The sequence below is a fragment of the Salmo trutta genome, chromosome 1 (assembly GCF_901001165.1).
Source record: "Salmo trutta chromosome 1, fSalTru1.1, whole genome shotgun sequence".
Classification (NCBI taxonomy): domain Eukaryota; kingdom Metazoa; phylum Chordata; class Actinopteri; order Salmoniformes; family Salmonidae; genus Salmo; species Salmo trutta.
The window spans coordinates 52931570-52956204 of record NC_042957.1 but is presented as its reverse complement, the minus strand read 5'-3'; the positions used below and the strand labels follow the sequence as shown (position 1 = coordinate 52956204).

At 42.2% G+C, this 24635-nt stretch overlaps 1 protein-coding gene across 3 annotated transcripts in view; it reads right to left on the bottom strand.

The window, feature by feature from the left end:
* Positions 1-14507, bottom strand: part of LOC115199800 (histone deacetylase 5) — a 75556-nt gene extending 61049 nt beyond the window's left edge. Inside the window, exons 1-2 of one of the 3 annotated variants that reach the window (XM_029762301.1) lie at positions 14234-14507; positions 3194-3437 (exon numbers count right to left, since the gene is read on the bottom strand). The gene's annotated coding sequence lies outside the window, so the exon portion shown is untranslated. Of the gene's footprint in view, positions 1-3193; positions 3438-11071; positions 11111-14233 lie in introns of those variants that run through there. The other 2 variants (XM_029762311.1, XM_029762319.1) reach the window with 2 other exon arrangements.
* Between the last annotated feature and the right edge of the window lie 10128 nt (positions 14508-24635).

Genomic DNA, 24635 nt, shown 5'->3' with positions numbered 1-24635 from the left:
ATCCCTTTGAGCATGGTGAAGTTATTAATTACACCTGTATCTTCGTAGTTACTGGGTGTCAATACACCCAGTAACTACGAAGATACAGGCGTCCTTCCTAACTCAGTTGCCGGAGAGGAAGGACACCGCTCTGGGATTTCCACCATGAGGTCAATGGTGACTTTAAAAAAGTTAGAGTTTAACAGCTGTAATAGGAGAAAATGGATCAACATTGTAGTTACTAACCTAATTGACAGAGTGAAGAGAAGGCTGTACAGAATTTAAAATCTCATAACATGCATCCTGTTTGCAAAAAGGCACTAAAGTAATACTGCTAAAAATGTGACAAACATTTTGTCCTGAATACAAAGTGTTGTTGTAAGGGGCAAATCCAATACATGAAATAAATCAAACTGTCACATGCGCCAAATACAACAGGTGTGGACTTTACCGTAAAATGCTTACTTACAAGCCATTAACCCTTTCTTGAACTGCATTGTTGGTTAAGAAAATATTTACCAAATAAACTAAAGTAAAAAATAAAAGTTACACAATAACAAAGCTATATACAGAGTACCAGTCTCCATATTTTCAAGCATAGTGGCAGCTGCATCATGTTAAGGGTATGCTTGCAATCATTAAGGACTAGGGAGTTTCAGGATTTAAAAAAAAATAAACAGAATGGAGCAAGTACAGACAAAATCCTAGTGGAAAAGCTGGTTTAGTCTGCTTTCCACCAGACACAGAGATGAATTCAACTTTCAGCAGGACAATAACCTAAAACACAAGGCAAAATCTACACTGGTGTTGCTTACCAAGAACACAGTGAATGTTCCAGAGGAGCCGAGTTACAGTTTTGACTTAAATCGATGGGAAGACCTGAAAATGGTTGTCTTGCAATGATCAACAACCAATTTGACAGAGCTTGAAGAATTTGGGGGAAGAAAAAATAAATAAATAAAAAAGGCAAATATTGCACAATCCAGGTGTGAAAAGTTCTTAGAGATTTATCCAGAAAGCCACAGCAGTAATCACTGCCAAAAGTGCTTCCACAAAGTATTGACTCAGGGTTGTGAATACGCATGTAAATGTAATATTTCATTTTCAATACAATATTTTATCAAAATTGTCTAAAAATGCATTTTCATTTTGTCATTGAGGCCATGGTCACCAACCTTTGAGTAAAGATCACTTTTGCATTAAAAAAAAAGTATGCTGAGATCTACAACTTATATATTTTTTTTAACATGACTTAAAAAAAAATTAACATTAAGCTAATAAAAACTGTTCTGTAGGAATCAGGTTTGTGCAGTAGGCAGGCCTAATACATTATCAAAGCATATTGGCCATATGCCTGGCCTGCCAATATTGTTCTTCTCAGACCACATTATATTTCAAAAGTCAACAAAATACATCATAATTTGGTGTAGCACTTGAGAGCCACAGCGGAGAATAAATTGAAATAATTAAAATATTTATTTTTACTGGACAGATGGTAAGCTACCTGCATCTGATGGTGATTAACACGACTGTGAACTGATAAAAATAAATAAATGAGTTTACGCCTTGGAATTTTAAGTTGGATGACTTTTTTTTTTTTTTTTTAACAATATTTTTCCCAGTCAGATCTCGTTTTATTCCGAGTTCCCAGTTGGCTTGAGTGCATTGAAGTCATAGATGCCCAAGTTCCTAGTTGTTTTGAACACAGCATTAGTCTCAGCGGAGAAAGAGCAGCAGAGGGTCAAGCCTCTCGTGGTCCCTGCTCTCTCCTTTCTCTGGTCAGTCTCACCAGAGGAGAGGGGACACAGTCTTCCACCTGATGGTGAAACTCGAGTCGCACCGCATCTGCTTCAAGCATAAATTAATGTTCCTATGACCAGAGAAAGTGAAATATTCAAATAGACACGACAAACTGCTAATAATAAAAACCCAAGGCCATCTATACACTCGGCTATTCATTCATTGCAGCGCAAGTAGGAGTTGTATGTTTTGTAATAGTTTTGAATAAAAATGTGACAGTGCTGAATAAAAAAAAAAAATTCAACATGAACTCACTTATAAAAACAGCACCTCTTGCTGTATTATTTGACAGTCTCTGTCTGGTCATGTTTAGAAGTTCTCACATAGCGCAAATCAGTGCCTACAAGTTTGATACTAGCCTATCGATTGGCCAGCGCCATGGGCGCACTTAATTTAGCAACAGATCTCCAGGTCCACCGGGTAGACAGACAAATTAAATAGTTAAATGCAAACACTGTTATGGGGTATTGTGTGTAGATTGGTAACAAAAAATATATATTTTGAATTCAGTCCAACAAAAATGTGGAATAAGTCAAGGGATATGAATACTTTGAAGGCACTGTATTAGAAAAATGTATTTCATTTCAAACTTCATATTTCTCTACTATAGACTACTTATTGTAATGAACGATAAACAAAATACCGATCGGAAGACTTTCCTGCCCTACTGCTTCAAATGCTATTAAAAGAAAGACAACACGCACACTATATATCTCCAAAGATACTAGCTACACACAAGCTACTTACGACTCATACTCATTGCACAAAAAAAAAAAAAAACATCAGTCATGTTCGCTCTAGTGTACTGTCCAATGAGCAGACAACCCTCCAGGCCTTTCACAGAACAGTCAGGGTTGCCACGGCACCCAGTGACATTCAAAGACGTCATTAGGGGGATGGGAGGTTAATAAAGGTCTGGTCAGTCGTCAGCAGTTCTAAATATAGACAGAAAGAGATTGGAGAAGAGAGCAGCCAGTAAGAGAATCCACAGGTTGTTGTTGTTAGGATTTATTCTGATATAGGATAGCCCATGTGTAGAGGAACTTCAACTGGAATCATGAGAGCAAGCCTAAAAAAAATATTGTATATTGTTTAAGAGACCCATAAAGACATCCTACTACTGGAGATAATTCTGAATTATCACTCCAGTTTGCTGACTTCTTTAAGATAAAAGTAATAATGTGTGTACAAGTTCAATGGTGAACCATACAGCCACCATAAAAAGCACCGGACTTTGAGATGCTGGTTTCCTGTCATCAAACAAACTTATAAATGACTCAGGGAAATCACAACACATGAGTAACGTCCTGAGGGACGTTCATGGACAGGATCAGAGGGGTAAGAGGTCACGGGGGTGGGCTTCTTCAGCATTTCATGAAGGAAAAAAAGCTGGAGGAAAGAAAACCAGACTTACCTGTGGTGTTGGCAGAAATTAACGGAGAAGCCAGAGATGATTGCGCTAGTGATCTTTGTTGTTCCAAAACTCAGTCAAGTTGAAGGTAATAAGAATTAGGATGATAAAGCCTTAGGCGAGTGTGTATTTGCTTGTGTTTGGGAATGGACTGAAGGTTCTAAAGTGGGTCTTCGGAGTCGGCCATGACTTTGGTCCAGAGGTATGGTGGATCAGTAGGCTCCTCCCCTTCCTCGAACCAATCCCACTGCAATAGTCACAAATGAACAGGAGTTAGCCTACTGCAGTTCAAGGATCCTGGTATCCATAACTCCTCACAGCCCTGGCCACTGCCGATAGCATGGCCAGCATTCATTCAGTCATAAGTAATTCAGTAATGTTAGTTTTCGACTCCAATTTTGCTTAGTCAGGCAATGACAGAGTAGGTGATCTGCCAGTCAAGATTAGTTGTTGCGCACAGGCCAAATAAGCAGCTGGGCTACCTCCATTTGTAACTCTCCCTCCCCAACTACCACCATGATAAACAGAGATGACCAATGATTTGACATTATTCCACTCCAGACTACCATTAAAACACTTTAACTCATAAAAAAGTCTAGTTTCAGACAAGACAGTGTCTGAAATGTGGAAAATTGTTTTGCTTTGAGGAGGGAAGGTGAGGGAGTCAGTCAGTTTGCCTCCGCCGAAAAGCACTCGCAGAGCTGTTAATGGAATGAGTCATGCAGCCTGGGGTCTGCAGAGACACTACGATACCCACACTCCCCCTGGGGATGGAGGAGGAGAGGCATAGCGCTGCAATACCAATACTGGCCCCCAGTCTCACCTGGGGTCATTGAGCATGGTGAGTGGACAAATGGACAGTGTCAATATGTGCCATCTTTCTAATCTGGGCCTCTGTTCTAAATCAATAAGCTACTTAGTCATTTCATCACCGTGTGAATGTGAAAACACACATTCTAAATTACTTGTGTAAATTTCTCCCTGCTTATGTACGATGGTCTATTTCTTAGGTCGCAAATTAAAACCTTAGTTGTTGGTTCCTAGATCTCTAGTATAGCTATTATATCCATGTCATACATTCTTACAAGGGGATTTCACCATGGGAGGTCTGATTTCATTCATCCAGGGTTCTGCCCAACATAAATATGAAAATCTATATTCTCTTTAGCCTTTAAAAATGCTGGAACTGGTACTTGGTGAATATGCCACGTCCATTTGCGATATTACAACAGAAGTTACTTCAAACAACTGACAGTTCATTTCCCTCATATTGCATGCACGATATAACAGAGGTACTGCACATTTTTGTTGTTGCCATGCTAGATGCTCCTCTCCTCAGTTTCATCAACAAATCAAAAACAATAAATGCGCTGGGGCGAGCAGTGGCGCCGTTTCACCTTAACACAAAGCAGCAAATACTCTAAATCATTTCAATAAACTCCTGTCAAGGTAGCCTAATCACAAGCAATAAAATGTGCATTGTTGTTTTTACAAAGACGTTATTCACGCACTTTGCAGACCTTGTCCAGAGCAAATTACATCATACAAATGTACATATTTTGTATTCACACAGCTGGATGAACACTGGCGCAGTGCCAATTACGTCTTTCTCATTATTAGACAGCGATGACTTTTGGGTATTTGAACATGCAACCTCCTGGTTAAATCCTTAAGGTGCGATGTTGGCGCCATTACGCCACACTGTAAAAGGTCTAACAAAGTGCCTGCTTTATGCTTAATCCCCATTCATCTCAGTTTGCTCTGCAGCTGCTGTTGGGTCTGCATCCAACAGGAGTCCTGGCAGTTCCACAGCCCACTGGGGCACCCTGTATTTTGGACAGTGTCCCTCCCTGGACCTGCGGCCTCACCTACTGGGCAGAGGGAGCAACTGCAGGGGCAGGACGTGGCCAGACAGGGGCCCCCCCATGTCTCAACACAAGTCGGAGTAGGCATTATCAACCAGATTTAATCACCAGCTTCCTCATTTCAGCAAACACTGGATAGTCTTTGTGCCTAATCTAACCATAGGGCTGCACTACAGTAAATTATATATTCTACACTGAAACCTGACCCAGGTGGCACTGAGGCTCAGAATGTGGCATTTTACACAAGTAAGGCTTGGGTGACTGATGATGACGTAAAGATTCGGCATTTCTGCAAATATTTGTTTAATGTTGGAAGTCTATATCAGAGCATGCCTTTAAATGATAATTCCATACTGATATTGTACATCTATTTACTGTTTTTTGAAATGCACACAGATGGCAAACAGTAACCTATACAGGCAAACAAAGGGTGCAGGCTGCTATGTGCGCTAGTTGTCTGTACCAAAACTCCAGTAATTTTCATTCATAGATTGTTCTCCATCTTTTTTTCTTTAAATAGGGAGACACTGTTTTCAGCACCAGTCAAAAGTTGACACACCTACTCATTCAAGGGTTCCTTTATTTTTTACATTGTAGAATAGTAGTGGAGATATCAAAACTATGAAATAACATATGGAATCATGTAGTAACCAAAGAAAAGTTTTGTATAATATATATAATAGATAGATGAGATTGTTCTAAGTAGCCACCCTTTGCCTTGATGACAGCTTTGCACACTCTTGGCATTCTCTCAACCAGCTTCATGAGGTAGTCACCTGGAATGCATTTCAATTAACAGGTGTGCCTTCTTAAAAGCTCATTTATGGAATTTCTTTTCTTCGTAAGGCGTTTCAGCTAATCAGTTGTGTTGTGACAGGGTAGGGGTGGTATACAAAAGATTGCCCTATTTGGTAAAAGTCCAAGTCCATATTATGGCAATAACAGCTCAAATAAGCAAAGAGAAACGACAGTCCATCATTACTTTAAGACATGAAGGTCAGTCAATGCGGAAATTTGAGAACTTCGATAAGTTTCTTCTAGTGCAGTTGCAAAAACCATCAGGCGCTATGATGAAACTGGCTCTCATGACGACCGCCACAGAAAAGGAAGACTCAGAGCTCAAATCAAACTGTATTTGTCACATGTGCCGACTACAAACAGGTGTAGACCTTAGTGAAATGCTTACTTACAAGCCCATAACCAACAATAAAGTGTCAAGAAGTGATTTTCTAAAATAAACTGAAGTTAAAAAAATAAAAAAATAAATGTAAAAAAGACATAGTTAAAGGGCAACAACAAAATAACGGTAGTGAGGCTTTATACAGGAGGTACCGGTACAAAGTCAATGTGCGGGGCAACAGGTTAGTCGAGGTAATGGGGGGGGGGGGGGGGGGGGACCTTCTACGATTAGGGTGGCTGGATTAAGCAATTTTTAGGGCCTTCCTCTGACACCGCCTTGTATAGAGGTCCCGGATGACAGGAAGCGTGGCCCCAGTGATGTACTGGGCCATACGCACTACCCTCTGTAGTGCCTTGCAGTCTGAGGTTGAGCAGTTGCCATACCAGGCGGTGATGCAACCAGTCAGGATGCTCTCGATGGTGCAGCTGTAGAACTTTGAGGATCTGGGGACCCATGCCAAATCATTTCAGTCGGTTGAGGGGGAATAGGCATTGTCGTGCCCTCTTCACCACTGTCTTGGTGTGTTTGGCCCATGATAGTCTGGTGAGGTCTGGTGAGTCCAAATTTGAGATTGTTGGTTCCAACCGCCATGTCTTTGTGAGACGCAGGGTAGGTGAACGGATGAGCTCCGCATGTGTAGTTCCCACCGTGAAGCATGGAGGAGGTGTGATGGTGCTTTGCTGGTGACACCATCTGATTCATTTAGAATTCAAGGCACACTTAACCAGCACGGCTACCACAGCATTCTGGAGCGATACACCATCCCATCTGGTTTGCGCTGATTGGGACTATCATTTGTTTTTCAACAGGGCGATGATCCAACACACCTCCAGGCTGTGTAAGGGCTATTTGACCAAGAATGAGTGATGGAGGGCTGCATCAGATGACCTGGCCTCCACAAATCACCCGACCGCAACCAAAATGAATATTTGGGATGAGTTGGACCGCAGAGTAAAAGGAAAAGCAGCCAACAAGTGCTCAGTATGTGTGGGAACTCCTTCAAGACTGTTGGAAAAGCATTCCAGGTGAAGCTGGTTGAGAAAATGCCATGAGTGTGCCAAGCTGTCATCATTGCAAAGGGTGGCTACTTTGAAGAACCTCAAATAAAGTATATTTTGATTTGTTTAACACTTTTTTGGTTACTACATGATTCCATGTGTTATTTCATAGTTTGTCTTCACTATTATTCTACAATGTAGAAAATTGTGAATTAAAAAAAAAAAACATTTTTTTAAAACTTGAATGAGTAGGTGTCCAGACTGGTACACACACAAATAAAAGTTAAAATCGGCCATAAACGTGAACAAATCTAGATGATTTTTAGGCCATATCGCCCAGACCTAATTACCACTGCAGTGTAATTCCTAGAAAGCGGATCTAAGTCCAACTCAGTCGGGGAAGTCTCGCCTCTAAGCCGTATGATTTAATGGAGTGGAGTTAGCGCTGAAAGCCCATGCAGTACCACACGGTCCCTGTGCCTTCCGCACTGAAGCAAGGCTCTCAGGCGCTGTGCCCAAACACGGCGCTGATCGTTTAATGCTCTTAAAACTACTCTCTTCAGATGTCCCCTCCGGTTTAACACTGGCCTCTTGTCAGCACATCGGCTAAATATATTCATCTTCTCTAGGGTTTTTGTTATCTGGGAACAGTCATGAGGATTAGACTAACGACAAGAACATGTAAATTTAGTCACTCACACATTTAGATACCAAAATCACCAAGGCCAATTAGTGACAGGAAGGCATTGTTGCACCAATTGCAAGAAACATCTACAAATGAAATTATACTTTTTGAAATTGTTCATTTTATGCAGCCTTTCTAAAGTTAGGGACTAAGTGCCATTAACCTTTCTCCTGTATACCCACAGAGGATGACATTTCCTCTAATTGCATACAATATGTCAGCAAAATCTGAAAGCGTGTCTAGAGTGTGGTATGGGGCTAAGCAAATGGCTCTCTGTGATATTCCAGATGTTGGTAAGCAACTCTTCCCCCTGCAGGATCCCAAGGCACTCGGTCAGATGACATGCTCCGGCAAGGGCCTGGCTTCATCACGGCATACACAGGAAGCTTGGTTATAGAAACCTTGTCACAGGGATAATGGGATGCCTTGTCGCAGGGTATTTAGAAACTTTAACCACCTCTGACTGCTGGCCTAGCCTCTTTCACCGGCTGCATTATCCTAAGGACGTGCGAATGGGGATAAAAATATCAGCTCATCTTTTTTTTTTTTACCCTTTGCAGTACGATTGTGTGATGGTGCAAGCAGACTCAGCCAGAGAATAGCCTAAGTGGGGGTCTCCACCTCCTCGCATTATCACTGAAAATAAGTATCCCACCAACAGCCAGGAAGTGCTGCTAAGCGACATGCTCTGTCCTCGGCATCAGCCTTCGCTTGAAGTCACGACTTAAAATGGTTCAACATATGAAGCACAGAAATTGTACACCAAGAAATTCTTAGAATTGCAGGGGGAGCTTTAAGCAGGAGCAAATCAATTTGCAACAATCAAATGTGCTTCATGTTTAAATAGGCTGCGGTCAACTTTATTGGATAGCATTTATGAATGCAATGGCCTTCCGGCAAAGCAACAGAAAGGCCTGTGGCACTGAGTCAGGTCTGGTCCAAAATCAGAACCACATAAGGAGGATCCTTTGTGCTCTTATAAACAGAACCAAAGATGGGGTCTGACACTCACTAACCCAGCTGCACATCCCCCTCAGCCAGCCCTCAAAGTCAAGGCGAGAGAGCGACCAGCAGATTCTCAAGGAGAAAGGAGGGACACTGCACTCAGCAGCGCCTTTCCCACTAGCAGGGACGAAAGGGCCCCATCTCCCCTTGACGCCACACCTTACATACAAAACAGAGAACATGCAGGCTCTCAATGGCAGTGCAGCACCATTAACTTACCTTGAAGCTAAATTGTTCACTTAAATAGCAGAGAGATAGGCCTAGTTAGTTTATTAAAAATGTAGTCCAATGAAGCATTTTCTGGGGGCTAGGATTGTAAACGTGCACGGTATACTGGGATGGAAGCTGTCAACTGTGGGTTTTATCCGATTAACACTTGTAACCAGATTTCCAGGATATATATAAAAAAAAAAAATATATAAAAAAAGTATTTCAGCACAGCAAGCATGTTTCAATCATTAACACACAGCTGAGGTTATTTTTGCGTCACACTGTAGCCTAAAGAATGTTTTCTACAGTGTATGAATCCAAGTTTCCATGCATTTTTGCATTGCAAACAGAATAGGCGAACACCAAGGCCCTGTATCTTCAGAGCAGTGCATGGGCAGGGCTGTTCAATAGCCTTTTCAACACCTTGTGTGATTCATCAGGACAAGTGACTCTGCTTCACGTCATTGAAAAACTGGTCTTAAAAAAAAATGTAATAAGAGTTGCAATCTTACTATGTGCTGAACCTATTTTGTGAAGGAATAGGCCTAATCTCTGGTGGACAGATGCCCGTAACATAAAAATGGTAGTAGCAGCAGCATTTGTCGACAGCCTGTGGGATGGCACATAGCCAGTTTGGGCAAGTCTGAGAGTTTCCATTTAGAGGGATGAAGACTTTGCTAGTGTCGTTAGTACATTTACGCAATATTTAAATTCTGGGTGTCCGAGATCAGAGAAGCAAAGTTCGACCCATCAAGTTTAATTCAGGCAACGAATATAAAAAGATACACATTTCAAAAATAGACATTAGTGACCCACATAGAGAAAGCACATTTAAAATGTATACTGTTCAGTGGCCATGGTCTGAGGCAAACATTACGTATATCCTTCCTCATAAGGAAGAGGTCCCCTATGGAACACGGGATCTCAATGTGTGACCCTTTAAGTCTTGACATCTGGGTGCACCTCAGCCACGCTCAAGGTCTTAAACGATATCATAACCGCCATCGATAAGAGACATTACTGTGCAGCTGTATTCATCTACCTGGCAAAGGCTTTCAACTCTTTCAATCACCACATTCTTATTGGCAACCTCAACAGGCTTGGTTTCTCAAATGATTTCCTCGCCTGGTTCACCAACTACTTCTCAGACAGAGTTCAGTGTGTCAAATCGGAAGGCCTGTTGTCCGGACCTCTGGCAGTCTATGGGGGTGCCACAGGGTTCAATTCTCGGGCCGACTCTCTTCTCTGTATACATCAATGATGTCGCTCTTGCTGCTGGTGATTCTCTGATCCACCTCTATGCAGACGACACCATTCTGTATACTTCTGGCCCTTCTTTGAACACTGTGTTAACTAACCTCCAGTCGATCTTCAATGCCATACAACTCTCCTTCCGTAGCCTCCAACTGCTCTTAAATGCAAGTAAAACTAAATGCATGCTCTTCAACCAATCACTGCCCGCACCTGCCCGCCCGTCCAGCATCACTACTCTGGACGGTTCTGACTTAGAATATGTGGACAACTACAAATACCTAGGTGTCTGGTTAGACTGTAAAGTCTCCTTCCAGACTACCATTAAACATCTCCAATCCAAAATGAAATCTAGATTCAGCTTCCTATTTCACAACAATGCCTCCTTCACTCACGCAGCCAAACAAATCCTCGTAACTGACAATCCTACCGATCCTTGACTTCGGCGATGTAATTTACAAAATAGCCTCCGACACTCTACTCAACAAATTGGATGCAGTCTATCACAGTGCCATCCGTTTTGTCACCAAAGCCCCATATCACCCACCACTGCGACCTGTACGCTCTCGTTGGCTGGCCCTCGCTACATACTCGTCGCCAAACTCACTTGCTCCAGGTCATCTACAAGTCTCTGCTAGGTAAAGCACCGCCTTATCTCAGCTCACTGGTCACCATAGGAACACCTACCCGTAGCACGCGCTCCAGCAGGTATATTTCACTGGTCACCCCCAAAGCCAATTCCTCCTTTGGCTGCCTTTCCTTCCAGTTCTCTGCTGCCAATGACTGGAACGAACTGCAACAATAAAAAAAATTACTGAAGCTGGAGACCCATATCTCCCGCACTAGCTTTAAGCACCAGCTGTCAGAGCAGCTCACATATCACTGCACATTGCCCACCCAACTACCTCATCCCGATACTGTATTTATTTATCTAGCCATCTAGCTCCTTTGCACCCCAGTATCTACTTGCACATCTACCATTCCAGTGTCTAATTGCTATATTGTAATTACTTCGCCACCATGGCCTATTTATTGCCGTACCTCCCTTATCTTACCTCATTTGCACTCACTGTATATAGATGTATTTTTTCTACTGTATTATTGACTGTATGCTTGTTTATTCCATGTATAACTGTGTTGTTGTATGTGTCGAACTGCTGTGCTTTATCTTGGCCAGGTCGCAGTTGTAAATGAGAACTTGCTCTCAACTAGCCTTCCTGGTTAAATAAAGGTGAAATAAAAATATAAAATAAAATCTGTCACCATGTAATTCAACTGGGCACATGCAGATGTGTTCCAAAAAGTATCCAGATAAGATCAGGTTAGGGTTATCTGATAGCCAAGAGGGCAGAAATCAGGAGTGTGTGACAAGACAAACCTTGAGCAAAAAAGCTCATGCTAGAGCTGGTTTAGCCAGTGGTTCTTCATTTACTTGGAGTGACTGTTAAAGGAGGGCAATTCCACAGCAACAGTGATGCTGAGATTCTTCACATTAAAATGTATGCCAAACAAAATCCAATGATTAAAGTTAAACAAACCGTACAACTCCATGCACAAGGACTTAACATTGTCAATGAAAAAGGACACTCATGGCCACTCGAGGACTGTGAGAGGCATCCACACACGTGAGAAGCAGCATTTCTGTCAATCAACTGATCTCTAGCAAATCTTTGACACTTAATCAAAGACAGGAATTTGTTATTCATTTCATTTTAGGAGGAAATCCTTCTCCATGACTTCTCTCTGGCTCCATCCAACTTCTGCACAATGGAGCTGTGCAAGACTGCCAAATGACTTGCGAGCCAAAACCACAAGCCACATCTTTTCATAGGGTTAAGGGTGGCCTGCAGGTAAAATGTTAGCGTGTACATGCACGGAACAAGACACAAATCAAAATCTTACTTTGGAATCCACTGTAGAATATACACTGAGTGTAAAAAACATTAGGAACACCTGCTCTTTCCATGACAAACTGACCAGGTGAAAGTTATGATCCATTATTGATGTCACCTGTTAAATCCACTTCAAAATCAGTGTAGATGAAGGGGGGAGACAGGTTACAGAAGGATTTTTAAGCCTTGAGACATGGAATGTGCACGTGTCATTCAGAGGGTGGATGGGCAAGATCAAATATTTAAGTGCCTTTGAACAGGGTATGGTAGTAGATGCGAGGGGGACTGGTTTAGGTGTCAACTGCAACGCTGCTGGGTTTCTCACACTCAACGGTTTCCTGTGTGTATTGAGAAGGGTCCACCACCCAAGGGACATGCAGCCAACTTGACACAACTGTGGGAGGCATTGAAGTCAACATGGGCCAGCATCCCTGTGGGACACTTGACACCTTGTAGGCCATGCCCCAACAAATTGAGGGCAAAAGGGGGGTGCAACACAATATTAGGGAGGTGTTGTAATGTTTTGTATACTGAGTATCTAGGCCTACCTCTGATAAATGTCATGTTCCTTTCATAATAGTTATGACTATCATGAAAGTAACTATAAAAACACAACTTTGCCTTTGCTAGCAGACAATCCATTGTGATAACCGACACTGACCATAATTGGAGAAACTATTCAGACATCTCCACATCAGGAGGAAACCTACCGGTCTGTACTTCACCATCTAGGCATAAAAGGTGCTTCCAGTAATTTGGGGGGGGAAGGAAGGCAATGATATTGCATTAATTGGCCTAAGCCATTATATTTTTCCCTTTCATCCACATTTTTATTTTACACAGTAAAACTAGTGGCGTCAATGTCATTTAACTAGGCAAGACAGTTAAGAACATATTCTTATTTACAATGACGGCCAACCAAAAGGCCTCCTGCAGGGACTGGGGCTGGGATGAAAAATAAAATAGGACAAAAAACACACATCACGACATAAAGAGAGACCCAAGACAACATAGCACGGCAGCAACACCATGGTAGCAGCACAAAACATGGTACAAACATTGGGCACAGATAACAGCAAAGGGCAAGAAGGTAGAGAGAACAATACATCACGCAATGCAGCCACAACTGTCAGTAAGAGTGTCCATGATTGAGTTTTTGAATGAAGAGATTGAGAAAACTGTCCAGTTTGAGTGTTTGTTGCAGCTCATAATTTTAATTAGCATATATATTGAATATGCAAAAACGCAGGCTACTGACTGTGCGGGATCCTCGCTCTCTCACACACACACACACACACACGTTTGGCATATTAACTGTATACACCAAGACACAACTAGCAGGGAGTGGGACCCCAACTCAAGTGGCACCATCACCTTAAAAAATGCGGCGTCGCAAACTTGCTGACGACTGCAATGGGGGTTACCAGAAGAAGTGGAGATTGCAGAAATGGCAAACTAGTCATTTCAACTCGAACAAAAACCCAATTTGCTAAACATGGAGGACACCGACGGCTGCGGTACTGCTTTTAGCAGCCACCCTAAAAAAAAACAATTTTTCAAATGTGATAGCTAAGTTAGCCTGCGTTAGCCAGTAACGTTAACTTATCAGCAGCCTACTTCCAGATAGCTAACGTTAGCTAGCACGCTAACTAGACGTCTGGGAACATTACAACCTGGCTAACTGACGCTTTAAATCAGATGCCAAGACTACGTGTCAGTTAACTTGACATTTTCCAAATCAGAACAATCCACTCGTGCACATTTACATTAGCTAAAGCAACTTCGCTTGCTAGCTAACGTTAACTAGCTATCAAAACTTCATAGCGTTCCGTCAGCTATCTAGCTTGTTAGCTAGCCAGGAGTAACGAAACGCATCACATGAAAATATCGCGGTATAAAAACATTTCTTACCAGCAGTAGACGAAAGATACATTATCTCCCAGCAAACATAACGTACCTGATTGTCGTTCTCCTTTTCGCTGCTTGGAGATTGCCTCTTCGACCGTTACACTTCTTGATCGGTTTAATAATATTTTTTGGGGGGTGAAATGTCTAATTTTCCCTATTACAACTCTCTTTCCTCCATATTTTCAGCTCCTCCACCAACAACATTAATGACGTTTGTCCCCTGTCACGTGACCCCATCTGTTGGCGCTAAAAATAGATTATACACCCAATGAGTAACTCAGTACAGCAGGACAGATACCCATCACAGTCGCAGTGGTAGACACTACTACCACGGTCGGAGTAGGAAAGGACTGCAAGTTTCCTACCAAAATCTTGGTTGCGCAGAATGTGCAGCGCATCTTTTTGGGAAGGCTATCGATGTGAATCTTGGGCGCCCCTATTAGATATACAGTAACTCAGAACAGAAAGTTACAGAGTATGCTAGACTAGAGCATGGAAACCATGTTTACGTTGCCAAAGCATGTGGAATAGATTATAAACAAAAGTGAAATAAACAGAAATGAACAGTAAAAGCTTTAAAAGAACAGAGCCATTTCAATTTCTATTACTGGCTATGTATAGTGTTGTAGCAATGTGCAAATAGTTGAAGTAAGAAAGGGAAAATAAATTGTATGTGGATTCTATTGGGAAATGTATGTAGCACACGTGAGGATGTTTTTCTCTTTAGAGATCATTTCCTTAATTAGTATTGCTAACCAGATGTAAAAAAATAAAAATAAAAAAAATATTTAATGGAGTGGGTTAGGTTTGCTCTATACCAAATGAGTCTCTTCCCTGTTTCACACCTGGTAGTTTGGTGGACTACCAGCTCTGTCTGTCTGTCTGTCTGTCTGTCTCTCTCTCACACACACACACTTAATGTCACTCGCCCAAGTGTGGTAGACCTTGCATTTGCAAGGTGATGTCACCTTATACATGCAAACTCTTGTTCTCAAACTCTCTATTCTGGCCACATAGTGCACTGTCTTACTGCACAAGGAGAGAGATTGCCCTATACTCTCACTGTTACTCTTTGGTTTCATGTGTGCTCATAAGAGGGGTCTCGTCAGTCTGTCTGTCATTAACCAATATTGACAGTACTGTGAACCCTCCTGCAGAGGTGGGAAAGGACGTCATGCCTCCCAGGGAGCCAGCAATTGCTGCCTTTCTTACGTCAGAAAAGGCCATTTGTGTGAACATGGTGAGGTGCGATCGATAGATTCACGTTGAAAGACAAGATAGCAGCTAAAAATAACACAGGCAGTGCTGCAAAACAGGCTAAAAGCGAACAAAAGCAATCCTGTTTGTTCCACTGGTCTGACAGCAAAAGAGAGCGAAGGGAGTGGAGGAGAGAAGAAAATTGAAAATAGAGGAAATAGGTATATTCTGACAGGGATTTTTACTCATGTTGGCCTGACCCACAGGTGTCTTGGATGTTATGGTGTATTTGCCTGCTTTTGATTAGTCAGGTCACACAAAGTATTTGGAGAGATTCAAGGTTGCATTTTCAGTTGAAATAGCCAACTAATTCTACCTATGAAGGACAATAAGGATGAGATTGACATGTGCTCCGAGAGAGAAAGAGAGAGACATAGAGAAAGAGAGAGATATATGAAGACACAGTAGCAATGACTCATCATTACCTCATTATGATTGCACAGAGAGAGAGAGATATGGGTAGATGCATTGTCTTACATCAGATAGCGTGTCGATGCCGTAGGACTCGGGGGTACAATGGGGGTAGGGATAGGATGACAGTGGTTGTACTCATTATTACATTTACATTTACGTCATTTAGCAGACGCTCTTATCCAGAGCGACTTACAAATTGGTGCATTCACCTTATGATATCCAGTGGAACAACCACTTTACAATAGTACATCTATATCTTTTTTTGGGGGGGGGTTAGAAGGATTACTTTATCCTATCCCAGGTATTCCTTAAAGAGGTGGGGTTTCAGGTGTCTACGGAAGGTGGTGATTGACTCCACTGTCCTGGCGTCGTGAGGGAGCTTGTTCCACCATTGGGGTGCCAGAGCAGCCAACAGTTTTGACTGGGCTGAGCGGGAACTGTGCTTCCACAGAGGTAGGGGGGCCAGCAGGCCAGAGGTGGATGAACGCAGTGCCCTTGTTTGGGTGTAGGGCCTGATCAGAGCCTGAAGGTACGGAGGTGCCGTTCCTCTCACAGCTCCGTAGGCAAGCACCATGGTCTTGTAGCAGATGCGAGCTTCAACTGGAAGGCAGTGGAGTGTGCGGAGGAGCGGGGTGACGTGAGAGAACTTGGGAAGGTTGAACACCAGACGGGCTTTGGCGTTCTGGATGAGTTGTAGGGGTTTAATGGCACAGGCAGGGAGCCCCGCCAACAGGGAGTTGCAGTAATCCAGACGGGAGATGACAAGTGCCTGGATTAGGACCTGCGCCGCTTCCTGTGTAAGGCAGGGTCGTACTCTGCGAATGTTGTATAGCATGAACCTACAGGATCGGGTCACCGCCTTGATGTTAGCGGAAAACGACAGGGTGTTGTCCAGGGTCACGCCGAGGCTCTTAGCACTCTGGGAGGAGGACACAATGGAGTTGTCCACCGTGATGGCGAGATCATGGAAAGGGCAGTCCTTCCCCGGGAGGAAGAGCAGCTCCGTCTTGCCAAGGTTCAGCTTGAGATGGTGATCCGTCATCCACACTGATATGTCTGCCAGACATGCAGAGATGCGATTCGCCACCTGGTTATCAGAAGGGGGAAAGGAATAGATTAATTGTGTGTCGTCTGCGTAGCAATGATAGGAGAGACCATGTGAGGATATGTCAGAGCCAAGTGACTTGATGTATAGCGAGAATAGGAGAGGGCCTAGAACTGAGCCCTGGGGGACACCAGTGGTGAGAGCACGTGGTGCGGAGACAGATTCTCGCCACGCCACCTGGTAGGAGCGACCTGTCAGGTAGGACGCAATCCAAGAGTGAGCCGCGCCGGAGATACCCAACTCGGAGAGGGTGGAGAGGAGGATCTGATGGTTCACAGTATCAAAGGCAGCAGATAGGTCTAGAAGGATGAGAGCAGAGGAGAGAGAGTTAGCTTTAGCAGTGCGGAGAGCCTCCATGACACAGAGAAGAGCAGTCTCAGTTGAATGACCAGTCTTGAAACCTGACTGATTTAGATCAAAAAGGTAATTCTGAGAGAGATAGCAGGAGAGCTGGCCAAGGACGGCACGTTCAAGAGTTTTGGAGAGAAAAGAAAGAAGGGATACTGGTCTGTAGTTGTTGACATCGGAGGGATCGAGTGTAGGTTTTTTGAGAAGGGGTGCAACTCTCGCTCTCTTGAAGACGGAAGGGACGTAGCCAGCGGTCAAGGATGAGTTGATGAGCGAGGTGAGGTAAGGGAGAAGGTCTCCGGAAATGGTCTGGAGAAGAGAGGAGGGGATAGGAGGGGATAGGGTCAAGCGGGCAGGTTGTTGGGCGGCCGGCCGTCACAAGACGCAAGATTTCATCTGGAAAGAGAGGGGAGAAAGAGGTCAAAGCATAGGGTAGGGCAATATGAGCAGGACCAGCGGTGTCGTTTGACTTAACAAACGAGGATTGGATGTCGTCGACCTTCTTTTCAAAATGGTTGACGAAGTCATCCACAGAGAGGGAGGAGGGGGGGAGGATTCAGGAGGGAGGAGAAGGTGGCAAAGAGCTTCCTAGGGTTAAAGGCAGATGCTTGGAAGTTAGAGTGGTAGAAGTGGCTTTAGCAGCAGAAACAGAGGAGGAAAATGTAGAGAGGAGGGAGTGAAAAGATGCCAGGTCCGCAGGGAGGCTAGTTTTCCTCCATTTCCGCTCGGCTGCCCGGAGCCCTTTTCTGTGATACAGATGATGCCCTATATATCAACATTATAATCAATGAAAATGTCATGGGTTATAAATATTCTACAAATGTTGATCATTAAATCTAAACATGAACTTTAGTTATCTTACATTTACAAGCATAGAACCTACAGAGATCCCCCACAGTCAAGTTATTGTCCCAATCTACAGCAGGTGACCTTACCAGAAGAAAGGATAAGGGAATGAAAACTCCATGTCATGCAGAACGAGTCATGCACAGTGTGTACTATGACCGCCTAAAGAATGAAGAGAATGAGACAATGCTAAAGCATAGCAATATATGCCTCAATTTCTTTTGCATATCTAAGTACAACAACTGCAAGGAAATGGTTAGATGGATGTTGTGATTGTTTGTACAAGCTTCAGTCAAGATTCAGACTAGGGTTAAGTGACTCTTGATATGAAAAGTTTATTTCCAAAACGCTATATTCATTTTCAGAAATGTTGGTAAATTAGCTTTTGTTGTTTAAAAAACGTTTTATGTTTTTTCACTATCTAATCAATGATAGACATGTATTTATTTGAAATGTATCACTTGATGGTTTCATTTCAGAGAGAAAAATAATCATGTTTTTTTTGCAAAACGCTATACATCTTCCTCACTTGCCGAAAAATAAGTAGTACTGCTAGGTTTTACACAGTCAAATGTAACAAAGAACTACGTTTCAGAAAGAACTTTCTTTACAAATGATACGTTTGTGACATCTATTTAAATTAATCAATATAGTAATATAAGATCTGTATGTAAACATGTACATTTGACATTTTAATCGTTTAGCAGATGTTGCTATCCAAAGTGACTTACAGTTAGTGCGGTCATCTTAACCCTCAAACTACTGACTGGGCTCATTTTGACCCCAGAGGCATATTTGTTATCATAGCTCAAATGTGGTTTATTAAATTCTTCCACATTTTCAGGACTTTCTCAATCGACTTGTTCTTAATCAATCTAAATCATTGTTTAGTGTTTATGTATGAATATGGACTTTGACAAAGTTCAAGTCCTTTGGGCTCATTTTGACCCCAGCAAATAACACCCAATTCCGCCTATAGTGATTTGATAGATAGGACATTTATTTAAATCTAGGTTTCTCTGAAGACATAATAACAAGTTATCATACTTGTGGAGGGGGACCTGTATCAGAGATTTTGACCAGCTAGACAGATCATTTGAAGAGATATAGCTCCCCATGTACTCGCCTAAGATTGTACTTTTTATACCACGTATCATATGACCGTGTACAAAATCAAAATACCTGATAGAACTGCAAAACAGAACTCAGATATGCTCTGAATCATACAGACAGCTGTATTGGCAAATCTAAAAAAATATTTATTTTCATTTCAGGTTTCTCTGGGGACATACTATTAGGTTTTACATATCCTCAGAGGGTGTAGGGGGACCTGTTGGAGTAATCTTGACCTGATAGACAGATCACCTGCAGCAATGGAGCGCGATATGCACTCGCCTATGGTTACAACTGGTTATAACTAGGTATGACTATGTACAAAATCAAAATTACCTTAGATATATTTTTAGTTGCCATCAAAAAAGACCATAAAAGTCTGCCAGTGGTATGAATAATTGGTAGAACTGTAAAACAGAAAACAGCTACCCTCTGAATGTACACATAGTGCAGTATTGGTATCGGGAGGCAGGGTAGCCTAGTGGTTAGAGCGTTGGGCTAGTAACCGAAAGGTTGCAAGTTCAAATACCCCCGGGCTGACAAGGTACAAATCTGTCATTCTATCCCTGAACAAGGCAGGTAACCCACTGTTCCTAGGCTGTCGTTGTAAATAAGAATTTGTTCTTAACTGACTTGCCTAGTTAAATAAAAACAGCTTAATTAGGTAGTCACCTGGAATGTATTTCAATTAAAAGGTGTGCCTTGTTAAAAGCTAATTTGTGGAATTGATTTCCTTCTTCATGGGTTTTAGCCAATCAGTTGTGTTGTGACAAGGTGGGGGTGGTATACAGAAGATAGCCCAAGTCCATATTATCACAAGAACAGCTCAAATAAGCAAAGAGAAACCACAATCCATCATTACTTTAAGACATGAAGGTCAGTCAATGCAGAACATTTCAATAACTTTGAAAGTTTCTTCAAGTGCAGTTGCATAAACCATCAAGCGCTATGATGAAACTGGCTCTCATGAGGACTGCCACAGGAAAGGAAGACCCAGAGTTACCTCTGCTGCAGAGGATCAGTTCATTAGAGTTAACTGCACTTCAAATTGCAGCCCAAATAAATGCTTCACAGAGTTCAAGTAACAGACACACCTCAACATCAACTGTTCAGAGGAGACTGCGTGAATCAGGCCTTCATGGTCGAATTGCTGCAAAGGAACCACTAGTAACCCATACCAATAAGAAGAAGAGACTTGCTTGGGCCAAGAAACACGAGAAATGGACATTAGACTGGTGGAAATCTGTCCTTTGGTCTGATGAGTCCAAATTTGAGATTGTTGGTTCCAACCGCCGTGTCTTTGTGAGACGCATGATCTCCGCATGTGTGGTTCCCTCCGTGAAGCATGGAGGAGGAGGTGTGATGGTGTGGGGGTGCTTTGCTGGAGACACTCTCTGTGATTTTCATTTTTAAATTCAAGGCACACTTAACCAGCATAGCTATCACAGCATTCTGCAGCAATACGCCATCCCATCTGGTTTGTGCTTAGTGAGACTATCATTTGTTTTTCAACAGATCAATGACCCAAAACACACCTCCAGGCTGCGTAAAGGCTATTTGACCAAGGACAGTGCTGCATCAGATGACCTGGCCTCCACAATCACCCGACCTCAACTCAATTGAGATGGTTTGGGATGAGTTGGACCGCAGAGTAAAGGAAAAGCAGCCAACAAGTGCTCAGCATATGTGGAAACTCCTTCAAGACTGTTGGTAAAGCATTCCAGGTGAAGCTGGTTGAGAGAATGCCAAAAGTGTGCAAACCTGTCATCAAGGCAAAGGGTGGCTACTTTGAAGAATCTGAAATATAACATATATTTTGATTTGTTTAACACTTTTTTGGTTACTGCATGATTCCATGTGTTATTTCATAGTTTTGATGTCTTCACTATTATTCTACAATGTAGAAAATAGAAAAAATAAAGAAAAACCCTTGAATGAGTAGGTGTGTCCAAACTTTTGACTGGTACTGTATATAGAAATTAAAATTGTTTTCCCCCAAAGCTGATACAGACATACCAAGGATGACTCAAAGCTGTAATCGCCACCAAAGGTGCTTCTACAAAGTATTGAGTCAGGGGTGTGAATACTTATGAAAATGATATATTTCTGTATTTAATTTTCAATACATTTGGTGAATATAGTGTTTTGTAAATAAACTCTTCTATATTGAAATATTTTTTACATTTAGAAATCTAAAGGGGGTTCTGTAATAACTTTTATGCGTTGATTATAACTATTTCTATGCTTTGCCAGTCGCAGTCTCTTTAACCCTTGACTGGGTATGTTTATGATATCTTGTCTGTGGTTCCAATCAACACGGTCTCTGGTGATCATTCTCCCAAGCTCTAGCCAGTCACCACTTACCCCAGCACTTCACAGTGATGAAGAGCCTGTTACCATGGTGATACCGCACTTGCTATGCCACGGGTTAGCGTCGGCGTGCACTGGAAACAGATAGAGCTGTCACATCATCCGCAAATGCAGAGTAGGCTTACTCATAGGCAGCATTCGCTGCAGACTTTGTGTTTTCATTAACATATTCATAGACATTCCAGGTGAATTTTTATAACCGTGGTGCAATTTTCACCAATGAGAAGGGCTTCTTGCCTTGACCAAAAATGTATATCAACCACCAATGTCTTTTTCTTTCTCTCTAACACATACACACACACAATATATTGAGCTTGCAGGGCTCATTCCTAACCTCAGTGACCTTTTTAGTCTAGATGTCATTCAGGGTGTGCGTGCAGGTTTGCTGCATCCCTCTCTGCCCTGCCTTTGGCCTCAGGGTCAGAGGAGCTGTCAGAGGAGCTGATATGAGGAGAGGTTTGGTTTATTTCCTGTGTGTGAAACTGTGAATGGACCCTGGACTGCTAAATTTGTAAACAAAGCAACGAGCGGTGAGTCATAAATGAGTCATGCCGTTACCGAGTCATACTCAAACGTCATCTTCCGTTACTCTCATACCCTCCCATCCCCGTTTGTGAGACAGGAAATGAAAACGAAAAACAGAAAGTGTGAGAACGCATACATTACTTTTACTGACATGAATATTCAAGTGTATTAATGGATCTTTTGGGTATGTCACTATAAATAATAAAACAGAGACATGATCAGTTTGTGAGGTTATTGTTGGTTATTATAGATTAGCTAACATACACATAAGCATGTACACATAAGTTACTGGGGTTGACGTTAAAGAATGGCATTTCAAACTCTTTATATTGTTCTTGCATCACTCCACACAATACACTCTTAGAATTGTTGGAATGCAATTGTTGTGGCCATACTACACTGAGCGTACAAACATTAGGAACACCTGCTCTTTCCATGACATAGACTGACCAGGTGAAAGCTACGATCCCTTATTGATGTCACTTGTTAAATCCACTTAAATCAGTGAAGATGAAGGGGAGGAGACAGGTTAAAGACATGGATTGTGTATGTGTGCCATTCAGAGGATGAATGGGCAAGACAAAATATTTAAGTGCCTTTGAACGGGGTAAAGTAGCATGTGAAAACAGTTTCCTGTGTGCATCAAGAATGGTCCACCACCCAAAGCACATCCAGCCAACTTAACACAACTGTGGGAAGCATTGGAGTCAACGTGGGCCAGCATCCCTGTGGAATGCTTTCGACATCTTGTAGAGTCCATGCCCCCAACAAATTGAGGCTGTTCTGTGGGCAAAAGGGGGTGCAACTCAATATCAGGAAAGTGATCCTAATATTTTGTACACTCAGTGTAAATTGGCCATTGAATTATCATATAAACCTACAATTAATCCTACAATAATCCTACAATTTCTTGTTCATTCTATGAGTGTCACGACTTCCGCCGAGGTCGGTCCCTCTCCTTGTTCGGGCGGCGTTCGACGTCACCGGGCTTCTAGCCATCGCTGATCCATCTTTCATTTTCCATTGGTTTTGTCTTGATTTTCTACACACCTGGTTTTCATTATCCAATTACATGTTCATGTATTTAACTGTCTGTTTCCCCCATGTTTGTTGAGCGTGATTATTTCTATGTTCAGTTCGGTTCATGATGGCTAGTTTTTCCACGGGTGCTGTGTTCACCCGTGCGTAATGTTTACCGTTGGTTATTGGTCAAATGTATTTGTTTACCTTGTGCCTTTATTTTTTGAGTAAACGTTGCTCACTCATTTTGCTCTCCTGTGCCTGACTTCATGCACCAGCTACACTCACCTTCTGAAAATGAGCCCTTACATATTCATATCATTCAATCTTAACCTATAAAATAACATAACTTACCATATAATATAAATGATAACTCAAAGACAAACTCTAGAAGGCAACAATTTATTCAAAGAACAGATCTATCCATAAAAATCTACAGAAAAATAGAATAATTTGCAGAAATACTAAAAGGGCAAATCATTCAAATAAAATCTGAGTGGATACATGCATGGGAAGGTACGACTCCCATACATATATCCACTAGAGGTCAAAAAAATCTTCCTGCCTATCATAAAAATTGGAATGTCAAAAAAGTTGAAATTTAAAAGGGCATGCATCAATAAATTCCACAGGCATGGGGAGAAAGGCATCAACTAACAGCTCACCTAACCATAGGAGTCAAACTTGTCAACCAATCTTCCTAATGGTAGGGGTTTAGAAGCTGTATATGCCTGAATGAAGTGGTTCACTCAATCATCAAATTAAATGTTATTAGTCACATGCGGCGAATACAACAGGTGTAGACCTTACAGTGAAACGCTTACTTACGAGCACCTAACCAACAATGCAGTTAAAAAAAATACGGATAAGAATAAGAAATTAAAAGTAACAAGTAAATAAAGAGCAGCAGTAAAATAACAATAGCGAGACTATATACAGGGGGGGTACCGGTACAGAGTCAATGTGCGGGGGCACCGGTTACATGTAGGTAGAGTTATTAAAGTGACTATGCAAAGATTTTTTAAAGAATTAAACACCCTAGAATAGACATAGAACTAAACAACATAGAACATCTGTACATTTTAGTCATTTAGCAGACGCTTTTATCCAGAGCGACTTACAGTAGTGAATGCATACATTTCATTAAAAAAAAAAATTATTCTCCGTACTGGATAACAACAGAGAGTAGCAGCGGTATAGAGATCCTGGATGGCAGGAAGCTTGGCCCCAGTGATGTACTGGGCCGTTCGCACTGCCCTCTGGAGGCCGAGCAGTTGCCATAACAGGCAGTGATGCAACCAGTCAGGATGCTCTCGATGGTGCAGCTGTAGAACCTTTTGAGGATCTGAGGACCCATGCCAAATCTTTTCAGTCTCCTGAGCGGGAATAGGTTTTGTCGTGCCCTCTTCACAACTGTCTTGGTGTGCTTGGACCATGTTAGTTTGTTAGTGAT